Source organism: Trichosurus vulpecula, chromosome 1, assembly GCF_011100635.1.
Source record: "Trichosurus vulpecula isolate mTriVul1 chromosome 1, mTriVul1.pri, whole genome shotgun sequence".
Lineage (NCBI taxonomy): Eukaryota > Metazoa > Chordata > Mammalia > Diprotodontia > Phalangeridae > Trichosurus > Trichosurus vulpecula.
In genome coordinates, this window is record NC_050573.1 from 554948261 (window position 1) to 554969896 (window position 21636).

A 21636-nucleotide genomic window follows, 5' to 3' on the forward strand; every position below is an offset into this window, starting at 1 on the left:
TAACTATCATGTATAACTTCGCATTGAATTAATTTATGCACTAGTCAAGTAGTGGAGAAGAATTATGACCAATGGAATGAATCATGAGAAAGAAGAAACAGAACCAAAAAAAAAAAAACGCAAAAACAAAAACAGAGAAGCAAAAAAGGCGAGCATGTAGTGCGCCTCAATCTGTATTCAAACTTCACAGTTCTTTCTCTGGATGCAGATAGCATTCTCCCATCGTGAGTCCCCTGGAGTTGTCCTTGCACCTTAGGTTGCTGAGAAGAGCGCAGTATGTCAGGGTTGGTCCTCATGGAATCCATATATCTGTGGCTGTGCACAACGTTCTCCTGGCTCTGCTCCGCTCACTCAGCATTATGTCGTGTAGGTTTTTCCAGGTTGTTATGAAGTCTGCATCATCCCCATTTCTTATGGCACAATAGTATTCCATCACCTTCATATACCACAGCTTGTTCAGCCATTCCCCAACTGATGGGCATCCCTTTGATTTCCAGTTCTTGGCTACCACAAAAAGAGCTGCTATAAATATCCTTGTACATATGGGTCCTTTTCCTGCTTGTGTGATTTCTTTGGGATACAACCATAGAAGTGGTATTGCTGGGTCAAAGGGTATGAACATTTCTATAGTCCTTTGGGCATAGTTCCAAATTGCTCTCCAAAATGGCTGGATCAGCTCACAACTCCACCAGCAATGCAACAATGTTCCAATTTCCCCACATCCTTTCCAGCATTTATCATTTTCCTGTTTTGATATTTTAGCCAATCTGACAGGAGAGATGTGGTATCTAAGAGTTGTTTTGATTTGCATTTCTCTAATCAGTAGTGATCCAGAGCATTTTTTCATATGCCTATAGATAGCTTTAATTTCTTCCTCTGAAAACTGCCTGTTCATATCCTTTGACCATTTCTCAATTGGGGAATGGCTTGTATTCCTATATATTTAGCTCAGTTCCCTGTATACTTTAGAAATGAGGCCTTTATCAGAGATACTAGTTGCAAAGATTTTCTCCCAATTTTCTGCTTCCCTCCTAATTCTTGTTGCATTGGCTTTTTTTGTACAAAAGCATTTAAATTTGACATAATCAAAATTATCCATTTTGCATTTTGTAATGCTCTCTATCTCTTGTTGGGTCATGAATTCTTTACCTTTCCATAAATGTGATAAGTAAACGATTCCTTGCTTTCCCAAATTACTTATAGTATCAACTTTTACTCCTAAATCATGAACCCATTTTGACTTTATTTTGGTATATGGTGTAAGGTATTGGTCTATGCCCACTTTCTGCCTTACCATTTTCCAATTTTCCCAATACTTTTTGTGAAATAGTGAATTATTAGCCCAGAAGCGGGCCTCTTTGGGTTTATCAAAGAGTAGATTGCTAAACTTGTTGATTTCTCCTACTTGTTTACCTATCCTATTCCACTGATCCACACCTCTGTTTCTTAACCAGTACCAGGCAGTTTTGATGACTGCTGCTCTGTAGTACAGTTTAATATCTGGTGTGGCTAAGCCACTTTCTCTAGCATGTCTTTTCATTAATACCCTAGATACTCTAGACCTCTTGTTTTTCCAGATGAATTTTGTTATTATTTTGTCCAGCTTAGTAAAATAATTTTTTTGTAGTTCGATTGGTATGGCACTGAATAGATAGATTAATTTAGGTAAAATTGTCATTTTTATTATATTAGCTCGGCCTAACCATGAGCAACTGATATTTTTCCATTTATTTAGATCTGATTTTATTCGCGTGAAAAGTGTTTCATAGTTATGTTCATATAGGCCCTGGATTTGTCTTGGCAAATAGGCTCCCAAATATTTTATAGTGCCTTCAGTAACTTTGAATGGAATTTCTCTTTCTATCTCTTCTGTTGGGCTTTGTCAGTAATGTATAGGAATGCTGAGGATTTATGTGGGTTTATTTTATATCCTGCAACTTTGCTAAAATTGTTTATTATTTCAAGTAGTTTTTTACTTGATTCTCTAGGATTCTCTAGATAAATCATCATATCATCTGCAAAAAGTGATAATTTAGTTTCTTCGTTTCCTATTCTAATTCCTTCAATTTCTTTTTCTTCTCTTATTGCTACAGCTAACGTTTCCAGTACCAAATTAAATAATAGGGGTGATAATGGACATCCTTGTTTCACCCCTGATCTTATTGGGAATGCATCTAGTTTATCCCCATTACACATAATGCTTGTTGATGGTTTTAGGTAGATGCTATTTATAATTTTGAGAAAGGTTCCACTTATTCCTATGCTTTCTAGTGTTTTTAATAGGAATGGGTGTTGTACTTTGTCAAAGGCTTTTTCTGTGTCTATAGAGATGATCATATGGTTTCTGCTAGTTTTGTTGTTGATATGGTCAATTATGCTAATAGTTTTCTTAATATTGAACCAGCCTTGCATTCCTGGAATAAATCCTACCTGGTCATAGTGTATTATTCTCGTGATGAGTTGCTGCAATCTTTTTGCTAATATTTTATTTAAAATTTTTGCATCAATATTCATTAGAGAAATTGGTCTATAATTTTCTTTCTCTGTTTCGACTCTACCTGGTTTGGGTATCAGTACCATATTTGTGTCATAAAAAGAATTTGGTAGGACTCCTTCTTCACCTATTTTCCCAAATAGTCTACAAAGTATTGGAATTAGTTGTTCTTTAAATGTTTGATAGAATTCACATGTAAAACCATCTGGCCCTGGAGATTTTTTTCTAGGGAATTCATTGATGGCATGCTCAATTTCTTTTTCTGATATGGGGTTATTAAGAAATTTAACTTCCTTTTCTGTTAACCTGGGCAGTTTATGTTTTTGTAGATATTCATCCATATCTTTAAATTTGTCAAATTTATGGGCATACAGTTGGGCAAAATAATTCCTAATTATTGTTTTGATTTCCTATTCATTAGAGGTGACCTCACCCTTTTCATTTTTGATACTGGTAATTTTATTTTCTTCTTTCTTTTTTTAATTAAATTGGCCAAAGGTTTATCAATTTTATTGGTTTTTTCATAAAACCAGCTCTTTGTTTTATTTATTAATTCAATAGTTTTCTTGGTTTCAATTTTATTAATCTCTCCTTTGATTTTCATTATTTCTAATTTGGTATTTAATTGGGGGTTTTCAATTTGCTCTTTTTCTAGCTTTTTCAGCTGTACGCCCAGATCATTGATCTCCTTTTTCCCTATTTTATTCATGTAGGCATTTAGGGATATAAAACTTCCCCTAAGAACTGCTTTTGCTGCATCCCATAAGTTTTGGTATGTTGTTTCATTATTGTCATTCTCTCGAATGAAGTTATTCTTTCTCTGATTTGTTCTTTGGCCCACTCATTCTTTACAATTAAATTATTTTGTTTCCAATTAGTTTTTAGCTTATTTTTCCATGGTTCTTTATTAAAAATGATTCTTATTGCATCATGATCTGAAAAGGATGCTTTGACTATTTCTGCTTTTCTGCACTGGATTGTGAGGTTTTTTTGCCCTAGTACATGGTCAATTCTTGAGTATGTACCATGTACTTTTGAGAAGAAAGTATATTCCTTTTTATCCCCATTCAGCTTTCTCCAGAGGTCTATCATATGTGCCTTTTCTAAAATTCTGTTTACCTCCTTAACTTTTTTCTTATTTATTTTGAGGTTAGATTTATCAAGTTCAGAAAGGGGGAGGTTGAGGTCTCCCAATATTATAATTTTGCTGTCTATTTCTTCCTGTAACTCCCTTAACCTCTCCTCTAAGAATTTCTATGCCTTACCACTTGGTGCATATATGTTAAGCAATGATATTGCTTCATTGTTTATGGTGCCTTTTAGCAGGATATAATGTCCTTCCTTATCTCTTTTAATTAGATCTATCTTTATTTTTGCTTTGTCTGAGATTAGGATTGCTACACCTGCTTTTTTTACTTTAGCTGAGGCACAATATATTTTACTCCAGCCTTTTACCTTAACCCTATGTGTATCCCCCTGTTTCAAATGCATTTCTTGTAAACAGCATATTGTAGGATTATGGTTTTTAATCCATTCTGCTATCTGCTTCTGTTTTGTGAGAATGTTCATCCCCTGCACATTCAGGGTTATGATTTCTATCTGTGTCTTTTTCTCCATCCTAATTCCCCCTGTTTATGCTTTTATTTCTCCCTTTCCCCTTCTCCTCCTCAACAAAGTTTTGCTTTTGACCGCCGCTTTCCTCAGTTAACCCTCCCTCTTTATTCCCCTCCCTTATCTTACCGTTACCCACTTGCTACTTCTCCTCTACCTTCTGACCACCCCATCCCTTTTTCCCCCCTGCCCCTCCTACTTCCCGTAGGACAAGTTAGATTTCTAAACTTATCAGAGTATGTTATTCCCTTCTTGAACAAGATCAGATGACAGTAAAGCTCAAATACTGCTCTTCTCCCTCCCTTCTTTCCCTCTACTATAATATGTTTTTGTGCCACTTCCTTTGGTGTAATTTACCCTTTTCTAGTACCTCCTTACCACTTCCCTCATAGCCCTCCCTTTATATCTCTCATTTATATTTTATATCTTTATATCAGTTAATTTATACAGGCATTCACAACCTACGTATATCCCTTTCAATTGTCATAATAGCTATACCATTCTCAAGAATGACGTATATATATATATATATATATATATATATATATATATATATATATATATATATATACATACATAAGATGATATAATCCCACATAAAGATGTAAACAACCTGCCCTTATTGGTTAATAAGGTTTGTGGGGTTTTTCCCCCTGGTTACCTTTTTATGTCTCTCTTGAGTTTTGTATTTGGAGATCAAATTTTCCATTGAGTTCTGGCCTTTTCATCAGGAAGGTCTGGAATTCCCTTATTTCATTGAATGTCCATCGCCTTGCCTGGAAAATTATGCTTAGTTGTGCTGGGTAGTTGATCCTTGGTTGTAGTCCCAGCTCCTTTGCCCTTTGGAATATCATATTCCAATTTCTCCTGTCTTTTAATGTGGAAGCTGAGAGATCCTGCATGATCCTGACTGTAGTTCCACGATATTTGAATTGCTTCTTTTTGGCTGCTTGCAGTATTTTCTCCTTGAGTTTATAGCTCTGAAATTTGGCTATAATATTTCTTGGTGTTTTCAGTTTGGGATCTCTTTCAGGGGGTGATCGGTGAATTCTTTCAATGACTATTTTGCCCTCTGGTTCTAGGACCTCTGGGCAGTTGTCTTTGATAATTTCTTCGAAGATACTGTCAAGGCTCTTTTTTTCATTGTGGATTTCCGGTAGACCAATAACTCTTAAATTGTCTCTCCTGGATCTATTTTTCAGGTCAGTTGTTTTGCCAATCAGATATTTCACATTTTTTTCCATTTTTTTCATTCTTTACATTTTGTTTTATTACTTCTTGGTGCCTCATATATTCATTAGCTTCCACTTGCTCAAGTCTAATTTTTAATGAGTTAGTGTTTAAGTTTTGCTTTTGAGTCTCCTTTCCCAATTGGTTGATTTTGCCTCTCAGAGGGTCCTTTTCTCTCTCTAGATTCTGAATTTCCATAGCCATTTCACCAATCTTATTCTTTAGGGACTTGATTTCATCAGTGGATTTTTTTCCATTTTTTCCATATTTTCTTTTAGCTCCCTAATTTGGTTTTTAAAATCCTCCTTTAGCTCTTCCAGCAGTGCTTTTTGGGCTGGAGACCACTTCACATTACCTTTTGAGGTATCTGATGTATCTACAGTATCTTTACTCTGCTCTTCCATATTGGTATTTTGATCCTGCCTGTTTCCATAAAAAGAATCTATTGTCCTCGGTTTTTTTGTGTTCTTCTTCATGTTGGTTTGCCTTTTGCTGGCTTTACAATGAATTTCTACCTTTGGGCCTCAGGGCTTTCTGTCCCAGTTTTCTTATTCTGGGGGTTGTGAGTCCAGAATTATAACCTTCTGTTTGCTGAGGTGTGGGGGAGGGGTCTGGCTCCCTGGCGTCTCACTCCCTGTGGGTGCTCTCCAGCACTTGCTTTTCAGCAATGGTCTCAGCTGTTTGTTATTTGAGCTGATGTCTGGCACTTCCCCTGGGGGAGCAAGGTTACATCTGGTCTCCTGGTGTTGACCCCTGCCGACTCTGCCCCTCTGGGACTGATGAACTTCTACTATTTGACCACTGAAGCCCCACTACTTTCTGCTCAGTTCCAGCGTTCTTTTTTTTTTTTCCCGAGGAATTCTCTGGGTGGGGAGGGGAGGGATTAGAGCTGTTTACCTGGCCATTAAACTTCCCGGAAGTTCAAGAATCCACGTTTAATACGTTTGGGCTGCAAACTTCTGGAGATGGTGTTTCACATCCAGTGGCATTGCGCTGCCTCTTGTCGCTTCCACAGACTGCCGTCCTGTGTTGGGAGGCCTGGGGATCTCCACCGGTTTTGGGTGCCCAGCTTTCTCCCAGTCCGTCTCCCACGTGGATTTCCCGGCCAGCCGCTTCCGCCTTGGTCTGGAGCAGCAAACCACGCCGAGCCCTTTCCAAGCCTACAGGATCGTGCCTCCGGCCTTTCAGACTCTCCCGGCTCGGAAATTTGCCACACGCAGACTGCTCGCGGTTTCTGACTCTCTCAAATCTGCTCAAATTCACTTTTTTATAGGAATGTGACAGACCTTATGAGAGAGCTCCGGTAAGACGCTGCCTTCATGCGGCCATCTTGGTTCCGCCCTCTCTATGAAAACAGATTTAAACTCAGATCCTGGGACTTTAAATCCAGACCTCTTCTCCCTATGCCACACTGCGTACATTTTCAATTCCCCTTAGAAGGGTGTAAATTGAGGGTGGAAAGAGTAATGTTTTTTTATCTTTGTGCCAGTCTTCTCCTAGCACAGAGTCTGACCCATCATAGTCATAACGAAATATTCAGTTGAAGTCAAACAGATATTAGGTAGCTATAATATGTGTGGGGCACTGTGGATACACAGAAAAGGAAATCTTTGTTTTCAAAGAATTTGCATTTGTCATCTGAGGTCCTAAGCCCATTTGTATAAGATTCTCCTCATTGGTGGGGAATAATTACTCTATATTCCTCAGCCTGTGTGAGGAGCAGAGTTGTCAAGAGCTAGGGAGGAGAGAGGTCCTATCTTTTGAGACTTTCTGAGACAAAAGACACACAGTTCTTGATTTTCTTCAGGGAGAGGACCTTGAAACAAGAGAGAGACTCTGGGAAGAGGCTGACACATAGAGGAGCCAGAAACTCCATCACGTCACTATCTTCAGCTTACTCCACTAGAGACTTGAGGGAATTTTCCTTTAGGTGAGGTCTGGGACATGCATTCTCTCTCTTGGTCGAGCTGAGATATATCACTCCCATGGGGAGAACTCATTCACTCTGTGTATTGTCTGGTATATTTTCATCTATATGCCTTCTCTTATTTCTATTTCCTATTAGCTTGCATAAATGGGTTTATTTTATATTCTCCACTTGTGGTCTTTGTGGAACTTGTATTTGGACAGAAAAGGATGCAAGCCTTGAATACCTTGAACATATAGCTTGGGGCACTCCTTTCCAGTTAAGGAACAGCAAGCAAGTATGCAATTTGAAATTAAAAATAATTTCCCTTAGACTAACAATAGTTAGCAGTGAATAGATAGAATTCTAGTTCAAGTGCCCTCTCTCTGAGGAAAGGAGAATGACCAACCTCATAGCCCCAATCTTCTCCTCTCTTGACAGGAATCAAAATATCCCTAGGAGAAGGTTGGGAAGAGGAGATTAGAGATTCTAGTAACACTTCTCTTCAAGCTACACCTAGAGGGCTCTGTGTGGACAAACACACAACACAACCACCTACACCTTCTATTGGAGGAAAACCTATAGATAATATAGGTAGTGCCCAAGTGGTGACTTGAAGGATGATAAGGACTCCAAAAAGTAGAGATAAAGAGAATGCCCATTTCGGGCACTGGGGACAGTTATGTGAAAAATAGAGAGAAAGGAAGTTGGAATATTGAGTTTGAGAAACAGCAAGTACTCCATTTTGGCTGCAAGGTAGGGGACATGAAGGAGATTTGTATGAAATCAGGCTAAAAGGGATGTTGGGGCTAGAGTGGGGAGGGCCCTAAATTCCAGGCTGGAGAATGTGTTTTTATTCTGTGGACAAATGGGAACAATTTAAGGTCACCGAACAGGGAAGTAACATGGTCAGGCTTGTGTCTTAGGAATATTTCTATGAAAGCTTTGTAGAGCTAGATTAAAGGGAAGAGAGAATGGAGACAGGGGAACCAGTTAGAAGGTTCTTGCCATGATTCAAGTGAGAGGTAATTTACTTTCTTATTCAACCAACATTTATTGATCATTGGATCATAAATTGAGAACTGGAGGGTGTATCAGAGGTCATCTTGTCCACCCTTTACATTTTACGAAAGAAGAAATTGAGACCCAGAGCATCTATGTGACTTGCTCAAGATCACACAGATAAGTGGCTGAGAAATGATATTGAATCTTCCTCATCCCACCCTCAGTAGAAACTAAGCTCCTCAAGGGCCAAGACTGTAACTTTTGTCTTTTTGTAACCAGAAGCTATTATGAAGCTTTACACATAGCAGTTGCACAATTAATGTTTTGTTTGTTTAATAAAAAAGTATCATAATAAGGAATTCATTACTAATTCCCAACTTCCAGATAGGAAATTGTCTTTCTTTATTGCTTGAATTTTGACTGGTCAACTATTAAAATCAGAAGGAAATGGAATAAGTTATTATTTTTTCAACAAATAAAGAAGTTAATTTAATAGTCTCACATAAAGCCTATTCTGACTCTACTTCCTAATGTCCTCCTCTCACAATTGCTGCATATCCATATTTTTTTGCATTTTCCTATCTGTCTGTCTGTCTATTTATCTATCTATCAAATTTCCCTTTCCCTCTCCATAATAGAGGCAGATAAGTGGTACAGTAGAGACAGCTCTGGGTCTGGAGTCAGGTAGACCTGAGTTCAAATCTGACCTCAGACACTTCATAGCTGCGGGGCCTTGGCCAAGTCACTAAACCTGTATTTTCCTTAATTTCCTCAACTGTGAAATGAACATAATAATACAAACTGTCTCCCAGGATTCTTGTATCAAATGAGATGATATCTGGAAAGTCTGTCATGTCTCTCTGTACCTAGTTCTATATTTTACTGTCTAGGAGCAATTGTGTCTTAAACTGGCAGATATAGAGGAGATCCCTTGACAGGATGTGAATGCTTCCAGCTTGGTTTCACTTTGGGCTGGGAGTTAACACAGACAGACACCTGGGGGAATAATAGTGCACACTCCTGATGTTCCTCCACTAAGGTATTTAATAAATGATCAGATTTACTGTGTGCTACAAGATGACAGATTCCATGCCCAGAAGAGAAACTTGAATTGATGAGCATAAAAATCAATATGGATCACAGCAGCAAAAGAAAATGTGGGAGGTAGGCAGGAGGTAATCACCAAGAAACTTAAGTTAGGGTTTCCCCAATACAGTATGACTACATCTAGAATTGAAAACAATTGTGTGAGATGTGGGTGTTTGGGAACCAACCTTAATGATGGGGCAACAAATTATACCATAGAAAAGGCTCTCCTGAGAACTGAAGCCAACACCAAGACTTTGGGTATGTACCAATGCCCCCAGCAAGAAGTCCTCCCCAGTTGTAAGCTTGTTCAACACTGACAGCTCTTCAGATTGCTGAAATTTTCCCAGACCACCTTTCTACTCATCGAATTTTATTCATTTTATAAAAACATGAGATACTTGGGGGGAAAGGCAAATTTTTTTCTCTGTAGAGCTGCCTCACAGTTCCCCATGGTAACAGAAAGCAGGAAAGGCCCAGACAAAGGGGGAGGTACTGGTAATCTCCCCAAAGCTTTCCGTTAGCAAATCTTTTGCAAAAGATACTAGCTGTAGAAAAGCGCGCCTGTTTAAGTCTGACATTGGATTAGAAAAATTGTTTCGGCCTTGGGTCAAAGCAAAAACTTGTCTAAGAAACAAAAGTAACTGGAAATAAAGGTGAAATGAGTGGCACCAATTCCCCTCAGGTATTCAGGTAGGATAGAGGAATCAAAGGTGGCAGAACCATAAGGAGGAATTCTGGCACCTAGGGTGAATTCAGTTCAGATGGAGTCGGTAGATGATGTCCAGAGGAATCACTTCCAGCTCATTACTAATGTGCTACCATTCTCGCTGTACTGAAAGCTCTTCTCATGTGCCCAGTGGTGAATAAGCCTGTACAAAAAGACTCTATCCTTGGAGGAGTAAGTGAACTGAAGAGTTTCCTTTCCATGGGCAGAAAGTGGTGCGAGGACCCGTGGCTATTCCCATGGCACAACCTCTTGTCACCGAGATGCTACCCTGCTCCTCATCCCAGGCACAATCCACTGGGGTCCTAGAATCTTTCTTCCATCTCCTCCCCTCCCCTAGGTAGAGGCTGTCCATGGAGAGAAAGGATGCCTTGCTGGCGGGTCAACCCCTTAGTGGCTCCTACGTCACTATAGCTCTAGATAGTCCTTCCCCTTAGATGTTATGACATAAGGCAAAAGGTACTAGGACTTCCAAGAATTAGTTCAGATAAGTAGATGGTTAATGGTGAAAGAATTTTTTTAGATCTTATGTATTGATATCTTTTGTTTCCACAGCACTGCCATTTCTGAGTAGACTTCTTGCCCAGTGAGCCAGTGAGCCCTTATAACAAAGAAAAAGGAACATAACAACAAAACCAACAAAAACATTACCCGTGTTTGACAATACCTGTGCAATATTCTACAACTCTAGTTCTGCTCTCCCTCACCCCGCCACCCTTCCTCACCCCTGCAAAGAGAGAAGGGTGGTATATATTCTCAACTTATTGAGGGCCAAGCTTGATCATTAAGAAAAGACAGTGTTCAGTACTGAGGGATTTTCTTTTTTTTTTTGCTTTCTGATCACATCATCATAGATATTGTGTATTGTTTCTCTGATTCTACTTAATTCATTCTGTTTTCAGTTCACATATGTATTCCCATGTTTCTCTGAACTCATCATATTTGTCATTTCTTCTAGTACAGTAATATTCCATCACATTATATACTGGAATTTGTTTAGCCACTCCCTAATCAATGGATATCTACTTTGTTTCCAGTTCTTTGCTACTCCAAATATACTACAATGAAGAGAAATTAATTCTAATGCAATTTCAGTTTGGTAAAGTTTATCATAATATTCTTGTGGGAAAGTAGAAATGAATTCTAATAAATCATTAAACATTTATTAATCTCCTTTTATGTGCCAAGCACTGTGCTAAGTGCTAGGGATATAAAAAAGAAGCAAAAGAGAGTCCTTGGACTCAAGGAGCTCACAGACTTATGGGGGAGACATCGAACAAAGAAACTATAGATATAGTGATCTCAGAAAAGTCTTCATAACAATCAGAGGGGTCCAAAAGTAGTATGGACTGCCTCAAAGGTAGTGTACTCTCCCTCCTTCAAGATGTTTAAGTTGGAGCTGGGTGAGTGTTTGTTGGAGAATTTCTTCCATGTATGAGTTGGACTAGATGTCACTGAGGTCCCATCCAACTTTGACATTCTATCATTCTATGACTGATTACTATGAAAGATGATAGAAGAGGAGCAGACGTGAAAACATGGTTCATTTCTCTGTTAGTCTCTTCTAATTCTATTGCTTTTCTGCTCCACTCTCAATACATACTTCTTTTCTTATGATTCTGTATTAGATTCTGAAGTATAATGAAAGCCCAATACTGGCTAGTGTCAACTTTACCATGTAAATCTTCCTGTATAGGATGGGTCCCTATTTAGGAGTTGTGTGCCCAGGCTTGAAAGAAAAGAGGAAAGTTGGCTTTTTATAAATACACTTAAAACTAGCTTGATTTTCCACTCCTTTCCATTTTCCCACTGCTTGGTGAAATGGTAGACATTACCAAGAGGCAGATAATGAGAAAGAACTGCTATTTAGTATACCAGACACTTCTCAACATGGAAAAATAATGCTTTATACCAACTAAGAAAGGGCATATTTCTTCTACTACCTTAAAAACTTAACACAGATTTAAAAAAAATATGTAACTGTTAAGGAATGACAAATGGGTATAGCTATTTTCAAGGCCTAATTACTGAGTCTTCTCAATATTAAGTGGTTTTCAATTCTCTGGATAAAATCAGTGGTCTACAAAGAAGGTATACAACCATCTTGCCTCATACCTGTGTGTGTGTGTGTGTGTGTGTGTGTGTATGCGTACGTGCATGAACTGCCAAACCCGTTCCTGATGACAAAGCTGGGGAAATCTGATTATTGAATAATATCCGAAGAGAAAGGAATGTTTTAGCGGATAGCTTGTCACACTTGGAGTCAGAAGATCTCAGTTCATATCCCACTTCTGATACTTACTAGCTGTGTAACTTTGAGCAAGTTAAGGCTCAGTTTCCTTATCTGTAAAATGGGAATGATAATGATAATAATAGCTGTAGAACATACCCTCACCAGGCTGTTGTGAAATTTAAGCAAGCTAATGGATGGAATGGAAAAGCCTTCTTACTATGTGCCAGGCACCATGCTAAGTGCTGCAGATACAAATAGAAAAGCAAAACCAACCCTCTTTTCAAGGAGCTCACATTCTGATCAGGAGAGGCAAAGCAAATAGGAGGGTTCATGTGGAACGGAGATGGAAAGGATGCAATTAGCAGTTCAGATGATGCCCAGGAGTCTGGAGGCCATAATGGCTAAGCATGTTGGTAAGGCCCAATAGCCCACCATCTTACCAAAAGGATGACAGTTGATGACTCCTTTTCATTCAAGTGGTATGAGTGACCATTTCCCCAACTATCTGTTGTTGGAGGGTAGAGAACAGGCCTGAAAGTTGGAGAAGGTAAAAAAAAAAAACACCCTGGGCTACCTCCAATGTGGGTGAATATAGGAGGGTCAGCATCCAGCCAAGAAGAGATTCTAACACCTGGTGGGACTTGGGCAATGGGGAATGCAGCAGAGAAAGGAAGGATCTCCCTTCAGCTTATTCCTGCTGGGCCCTGGGAATTCTTTGGTAAGTGGGCAGCTTTGGGCAGGTTGGGGAAGAGGAGATATACAGTATTTACATACATAATGTATGTAAAACACTGAATATTTTAAGTATTATATAAATATCTATTATTATCATGATTGTTGTCTCAATGTTAGTAATTTCTCATTTGTCCTTGTTTGTACAAAGAATAATACAGATGAGGTAAAAGAAAATTGCATCCATTATCCCCAATCTCAAAGAGACCATTGGTCTTACACTGTAGTGTTACACCTTAGTGCCTCAAACCAAGCCCATCCTCTTGAACAAAATCTACTACTAAATCAGAGAAGAGAAGATGTCTCTCCAGGATCCCACCCTAACTCCTTTGAAGAACACAAGAAAAAAGGACAAATCCAATCCACAAAGCCAGGGATGGGAAGTAGATGATCAATCATGCAAGTAATATATGAAAGGGACTGTGGTTGATACAAATATGTTGGTCCAGAAACAGGTGTATATTGACATCTTCAAACTATCAATCAGTCCTTGTTATATTCTCAACCCCATTCAATTTTCTCTGTATTTTTGAACCTCTGCTAGTCCTGAAAAATGTCCATTCTGCTACTACTCTTGGTTATAATTCATATTTATGATTCATTATTTATTCCAGCCTATTTTCCATGTGCTCTAGCTTCAGCTCCTTCCATTAGTATGGTCTTGCTTCTCTTGTATTCTCTTTGTGTGATGACTTGACTCCATGCTCCAACCAATGTTCTGATTCCTCCATTGATTAATTAAAACAATACCTACTAAAATCCTTAGGAAAACCTCATCACATTTTGTAAAGGAGTAACAGGATATAGATGCGACTTTTAACTTTGCTACATTAACCCTTCATTACCTCTATTATCTGCTTCTTACTTTCTGTGATCAGCTGGGCTGGGTAGGAAATTAATACCTTTAACTTCCTGCTACCCCTCCAACACACACACACACACACACACACACAAACACACACACACACACACACACACACCCCTTTCTACTTTGTATAAGAGGTACAAATAAAGTACTTTGAGAATCCTTAGGTAGGCAACATCACTTCTTACAGTGAGGACTAAAGAAAACTGCATGCCTGTGGTGACATTGGAGCTAGGCTTTGAAGGACAGTAATCACAGGGATACAAATAGTTGCTAGTGGCTGGAGGCTGAGGTGAGGACATAACAAGGGAATGGAAAATAAACCTTCCTCTTAAGGCAGAGACTCTATGACATTGAATCTAGCTTCATCTAGATTTTAAACTCCTTGAGATAAGAGAATTGAGTCATATTTGTATTTGTTGCTATGCCTAGTCCACTGAAAAGAATTAACCCTGGTCACTATGTCTCCTATCAGAAAGGTTAGGAACCTCAGAGTACAGATTGAGACACATATTTTAGGGGGTATAGCCAATGGGGGAAATGTTTTGCTTAACCATTCATATTTGTTACAAGGGTTTTGTTTTTCTATTTGTTCCCCGTTGAGGAGAGGAGAAAGTAAGAAAGAAAGAAAATAGATTTTTATTAATGAAAAATTTTAGCAGGTCTTGAGATTTTAGTCTTATTTGTATCTGGTAATAACCTCAATAGATCTGAATAATGCTTTTCAATTTTTCCCATTCCTTTCAACATCCATTTCACATTTGATCCTCCTAATAACTTTGTGGGATCCACATTTGAAGATGGAGGCACTACAGGCTATGGAAGTCCCGGAACTAACTCTGTTCTATCTGCTAGATCATGTAACAGCACTTACCTGTACTTGTCCAAACTTATTTTCTGGAATGTGTCCAAAAGGATCTAACTCACATGAACACTTGAACAGCTGGAGAAACTTCTGGTCAGTAACGTGCATCTGTTCAAGCCAAGTTGTCTGCTCCATCTGCTCTGTGACCTGTTTCACACCAAACAAGACCACATGTTCCCAACATTTTGGGGGAAAGAAGTGCATCTGAGAACATAGCATAATCTTAGAGGCACATGCATAGGTCACATTCAAGTGTTACAGGTTAAGATTTGAAAAGTTCAGATGTAGAAAAATTGAGACATTAATACGCTGCTGATGGAACTGTGAACTGACCCAACTGTTTCAGAGAGCAATCCAGAATTCTGCCCAAAGAGCTATAAAACTATGTATACCCTTTGACCCAGGCAATACCGCTGTTTCCTAAGGTGATCAGGAAAAAAGGAAAAGAACCTATATGTTCTAAAATATTTATAGTAGCTTTCTTTATGGTGGCAAAGAACTGGAAACTGAGGTGATGCCCATCAATTGGGAAGCAGCTAAATAAGTTGTGATATATAATTGTGATGGAATACTACTGTGTTGTAAGATGTGATGAGCTGGCTGGTTTTAGAAAAACATGGAAAGAATTGCATGAAACAATGAAAAATGAAGTGAAGCAGAACGTTATATACAGTAATAGCAATGTTGTTCAGAGAATAATTGTGAACAACCAAATTATTTGGGGGACTACAAATACTCAAATCAACTATAAAGGACTCATGAAGAAAGATGTTATCCATCACCAGAGAAAGAGCTGATAAAAAGCAATAGGCATAGTATGGTTCTACATATGTTTATAAATCTACCTCAAATGGTGTCCTCTAGTGCAGGCTGGAGAGGGAGGGATGGAGACAGTTCTGAATTTAAAGTGTGACAAAATAAATAAATAAAATTATTTTTAAAAAGTATTTAAAAGTTCTTTGTATACATTATCACAATTGATAGCTATAACCACCCTGAGCAGTAGGTGGTATTAATATTTGAGGAAAATTCCAAGGTTAAGTGATTTGCCCAGGGTCACACAAAAAACTAGTGCTGAAGGGGGTTCAAGCCCAAGTCTTCATGACTAGTCTAGTGTTCTGTTCACCATGGCTATGTGTGTCCACTGTGCCTAACTGCAACCACTGTGCCTTGCTGGATCCATCATGCTTTGCTGAATCCAATATTCTTAGAACAAGTGGGAATAGAACAAAGAAAGCATTAAACTGACTGGATTTATGGAAAAATGTGGGTGTTTATTGTGTGCCTATTCAGTAGCCATGTGGTAATAATCCAAACAACACATTCAACCATAATAATACTTCGTATTTGGGACTTCAAAAATGTTCTTTTGTTGTTACAAGCACCCTTCTTCGATTAATATCCCCAGTTTATCAATGAGGTGACTAAGAATAACAACAGTTAACAGACTACTTACCCAAAGGCCATACTCTCAGTCTTTATAATTATTGAAACTTATCCACTTAGTACTCCAATAAAATAGCTTAACTCAATTGCTAAAAACATGGCTTAGTATACTGAATATCTCAGGCTGTTTGGCTCAGTAATCCTCATTTGGAATGTAATTAAGCACCTACTATCTATCACTGACACCCAAATACTTGGAAATTTGTCATGAGAATCAAATGAGATAGTATTTGTAAAGCTCTTAGCATAGTGCCTGGCACGCAGTAGGTGTTATATAAATACTTCTTCCCTTTCCATGCTATGTGACTTTTCAGTCTCCGCTGAAGTAAAGACATTATATATTTAGTACCAAAATCAAACTTCCAAATATCTATTGTCATGGTGGTGTGGCAGGAATTCCATAATGAACGCAGCTGACATGCTTCTAGACTTACTTTTCTTAGGGTCCATAATGGCCAATTCAAATAATTCAGAACACATCAAATATTCTGATATTATCTGTAATCTCATTATTATATTTATTCTCCCTAACAACACAGAGCTCAAGCCATACAAACGTACCCGTCTCTACTATTCACATCCATGTCTGCCCAGAAGTTCATCATTGGGGTCCATCTAATATGTATGAAGTTTTCCTTGTAATCCTTTAATACTGCATAGATACCAACAGAACTAGCCCCTAGGTGCTCCATGCTCTGGCCATATTATTTTTTTTCCTAGTCATACATTCCCAGAAACATGACCAAAACTTATGGATGGTACAAAATACCCCCAAATGTTTGGGTGAAAGTGACAGATATGTTCTTAATTAGCTTTTAAATGAGGATTACTGAGCCAAATAGCCTTAGACATATAGTGTGCCATGCCATGTTTTTAGCAATTGGGTTAAGACAATTTACTGGAGTACTGACTGGATAGGTTTCAGTAATTAGGAAGACTGAAAAAATAAGCCTTTCCTCTCTGAATGCAAATCACTTCCAAATGGGCCAAAGTGTCTACAGATATTATTCTAAATATGTAAATTGCTTTGTGAAAAATTCCAAGTGCTGACTGTAGCATATAAAGAGAGCATTTATTTTACATTACTGTTAGTAATCCTATAAGCTCAGATTCTGGTGTTGGGGCCTTGTTTTGTTGGAGAGGTCAGAGGCCATGGTACTATCGACCTACTCCAGTTCCCATTAAAATTAAAGGGAACCAGTGCATGGTCAGGAGGTTCATAGAGTTAGAAAAGGTCATTCACAGCATGGGAGACACAGTTACCAGCTAAAATAAATTATCTTATAATTCTAAATGTGCTGAACTTGTCAAGAAAAAAAAAAATAAGTGGTAATGGCCTGAGGAAAAATACGTTTGCAATCAAGATTTGAAAGCAATAAGCTTCTTGAAGTCAGTGTCTCTATCTGTTTTCACCGTTTTTTTATGGTACCCAATAAAACTCCAGGACAAGTAGGTTCTAATAGGAGAAAAGACAGAAGGACAAGGATGATGATACAATGGTAGTGACAGTGACCATAGTGATGATGGTAATGGTGATAGCAGCAATGGCGGTAACGGTGGTAGTGATGATGGAGGTGTTGATCATGATGGTGGTGGTGATAATGATGGCACTGGTGGTGCTGATGCTGCTGGTGGTGATGGAGTTATTAATGAGTCACACCGCTAATGGAGGTGATCATAGTGGCAATGGAGAAGACCTGTTGTTGTATTGGTAAAGATCTGTTGTATACATTTCCCTAACACAGCTGCCTCCCATTCAGAAGAGTGAGAAAGCAATCACTGCCCATCAAGGAGATCCAAGAGGTGAAGCTAGTTCTTACCCAGAAGTGTGCATGGAAATGTTTAGCAACCTGCTCTGAAAAAAAATATTCATAACATTTTAAAGTTTAATCTATATTTTTCTCCATCACTTTCTTAAGTCTAGAAATCAACAAAACAACGAATCAAATCCTGATTTGTAGAGTTTGCCAGCTTCCATGGTGGAAATGCTCATACTGAAAGTATAACAATCAGCTCTTGTGACTCAATATAAGCTGGCTCCAGCACACTCCTGGCTCCGTTCGCCCAGATTAACTACAAAAGCCATATGAAGGAAAACACTATCTGCATCCAGCAAAAGAACTGATAGAAGTGTGTATAGAAAGTTTTTATATGTATGTATGTGTACATATTTGTGTACACACACACACATCTGTCTCTAATGGTAGCCATCTCTAGGGTGGGGGGTAGGTAAGGAAAAAAAGAAAGTTACATGATTATTATATATTTAAAAGGAATAGCAAGTTGTATATAATAGATTTCAGTTTCTGTACAACTGTCTTTTTTCTATTCTACTGTATTATGGAAATTCTTATTTTATTTCTTGAGTTCAGAATAGAATAAATAAAATTTTAAAAAACCCTACAGACACTAACGACTAGATAGATATCACAAGGTGTCATAGGCTTTTTGTTAATACTCCAGGTTTGGTCATTTGACTTGTCCTAATGACTTGTGCCCTTGACTCCAATTAAAGCACTGAATTTGGAGTCATGAAGAATGAATAAATGGATACACATTTACTGTGTTCCAGGAACTATAATAAGTTCTGGAGAATGAAAAAATATGAAAGCAAGACATCCTTGGCCTCGAAATTCTATTCTAATGGGAGGGGAGACAACAAGGGAAGCAGAAAAGGCAGAATGTGGTACATTCTTGGTGGCATGGTTTAGAAAATTCTGGGAAGTAATACGAAAGCCTGGTTTGTTGCAAGATGAAGTGAAAGTCCACTTATCATAGTCCTGAGTCCCAGAGGCCAAGGCCAGGAGCCAGTGGGAGGGGGATAAAGAAGATGACTTGAAAATGTCCAGAGAGGCCTGGATTCAAGTACAATCTTACCTACTTCTTGTTTATCCTTTGTTTCCGAAGAGGACCAATGCCATCACAAGATGGTATCATGACTTGTGAGAGAATTGGATTTAAGTGAGGCAGAGTTGCACAAAGTTGTCAGTCTCACCCTCTCTTCCAGAGCCATCCAAGTCCAATGGCAAGACAAAAGTCAAGACAACTGGCCATGGCCAGAAACGCAGTGTATAATATAAGCATCTTCCATGTCTAAACTCTAAACTCTAAACACTCCAGGGTGCCTGCTTCAGACACCTTCATGGCCTTTGAATAAATTGTTCTCATCTACCCATTCTGCTGCTAAGGAAGTCTTCACATGCTTAGGTAGGTAGATAGATATTCCCCTAACTCACCGATGGGTTTGAGGCCTGTTGATTACCCTCATCCTGGTTTAGCCCATCTGCCAAGACAGTTTTATGGGTGTGGCCACTCCCACAGGTGAGAGTTGGGTGACAGGTGGACACCAAAGGTTGGTGAGCAACCCTGAAAAGGGCTTGGCAAGCCTTCACACCAGGTGCTAGCCCTCCCTGACCACTCCATACACCCCAGCTACTTATTAAGTATGTAACCCTGGGTAAGTTATTTAACTTCTGTGGGTTCATCTGGAAAATGAGGGGACTGTACTAGGTAGTGTCTTGGGTCTCTTCCAGCTCTAAATCTAATTTCTGTGATCCTTTGATACTACTCTCCATCACATGTCAACCTTTGGTCCCTTCAGAGCTCATTTTGGCCAAGCCACTTCTGACAAATTTGGGATAAACAAATAACAGCTCCTGCTCTTCCTCACACCCAGCCCATCAACATTGTGCTGGGCCCAAGATGGTCATGGTGTGCTCTAAGATACCTCACCAATACCCTGAAAGACTCCAGGCTGTCTTGGGTTGTGAATCTAGCCCTTGGATGGGACCAGACTAGGCAGCACAACTATGTTAAAGCAGAACAAGTGGGAATTAGGGGTACAATATTTATACCAAATATATCCGGACTTTCTGGCCCTGTGAATGAACATACCTATGATTAAACAATAAGACACAGACTTCCCGGGAAGAAGCTTCGCTATTCCCATCCCTGAGACTAAATGCAGCCAAGATGGACAATAAATAATAACTGATATGCAAGACTTTAAAGTTTTCAAAGAACTTTAAATTTATCCTCATTTGAGCATCCAATGTTCAAAGGTGCCACAATTACTATTATCTTCATTTTATAGAAGAGAAAACTGAGGACTAAAATGTATTGTTTCCTTGAGTCACTCTTTTTCCTCTAAGACCCAGCTCAGGCACCTCTTCTGCATGAAGCCTTTTGTGATGCCCTCCCAATTGTTCCTACCCTTCCACCCAAACTATATTGCATTTATGTTATATTTATCTCCTTTACATTTATTCTGCATATATTAATATATGTATGTAACAGGAGACAGACCAATGAAGGCCCAGTCTTGAGAACACACACAGGGGATGTGCATGGTTTCATCTTTTTACTGGCCCTACAATGTCTAAGTAACTCGCTGGATTTGCTTTCCTAGTAGAACACTTGACAAAAAGCCATGAGGGCTGTCTTTTTATCCCTCCAAGGAGCATTCTGCGTTAAAAATCTCTTTCTATAATGTCGATGTGATCCAGAGGCCCCCTGATCCATCCTCCTTACCCCTTACATAACCTATAAGAAAAAGAGAGCCTTAGCTTTTCTGACCTTCTTATCACATGGTACAATGTGCAGGCTATTAACTTGGAGTCAGAAGACCGGGGTTCAAATCCCAGCCCTGCTAAACACATGGCTTTAGGCAAGTAATTTAACTTCTCTTTAATCCAGAAAAGGAGGAGATTTGGACTAGATTATCTCTAAAACATTTTCCAGAGCTATTGAATATGAAATGAATATGAAAGCTAACAGAAATCAAGGAATTAATCCCAGACCCCTAAAAAAACTCAGAAAAGGTGAGTAACTAGTAATTATACAAAAAAACAGATCGTCAACAGAAAGGGTTACCCCGCCACATAAGGCATGTCTTTAATATTTCAGAGGCTGCTTAAATGGTTGATATTTCTATAGAAAGTAGTGAACAGGTTCAGAAACAAAGGACTGGTATTTGATCATTAGTTTACCAAGAGTCAAACTGGCCATTACAGAATATCCCAGCCAAAATCAACATAAAGGAGAGAAGCTGTGTTAATGACTTTACTTGACCCACCCTTCACGTACTCTCATAGACTCCACTGAGAAGTCTTTGCTAACCTCACCTGCATTGCGAGTTAGAATGGAGAATCCAGATAATGGAATGCTGATGCAGCTACCCTAAAAGTTTCCTAATGCATAATAAATTATGGAAAGAATATTCTTTGCTAGGTAATTAATGGAAATTTACCATTTTTAAGTTTCCTCTGGGAAATTTTCCATGTCAAATCAATTTGTAGATGGCACCCAAGAGGCAGAAAATCACAAATGTTTCAGCATTACTTCTTCATTAGATTGCTGCTAGAGGTTTAATTTTCAGTCCCATTCTCTGACGTCTTTGATCTTTCATGACAGTGTTAACTCTATTTGGTCCTTGGT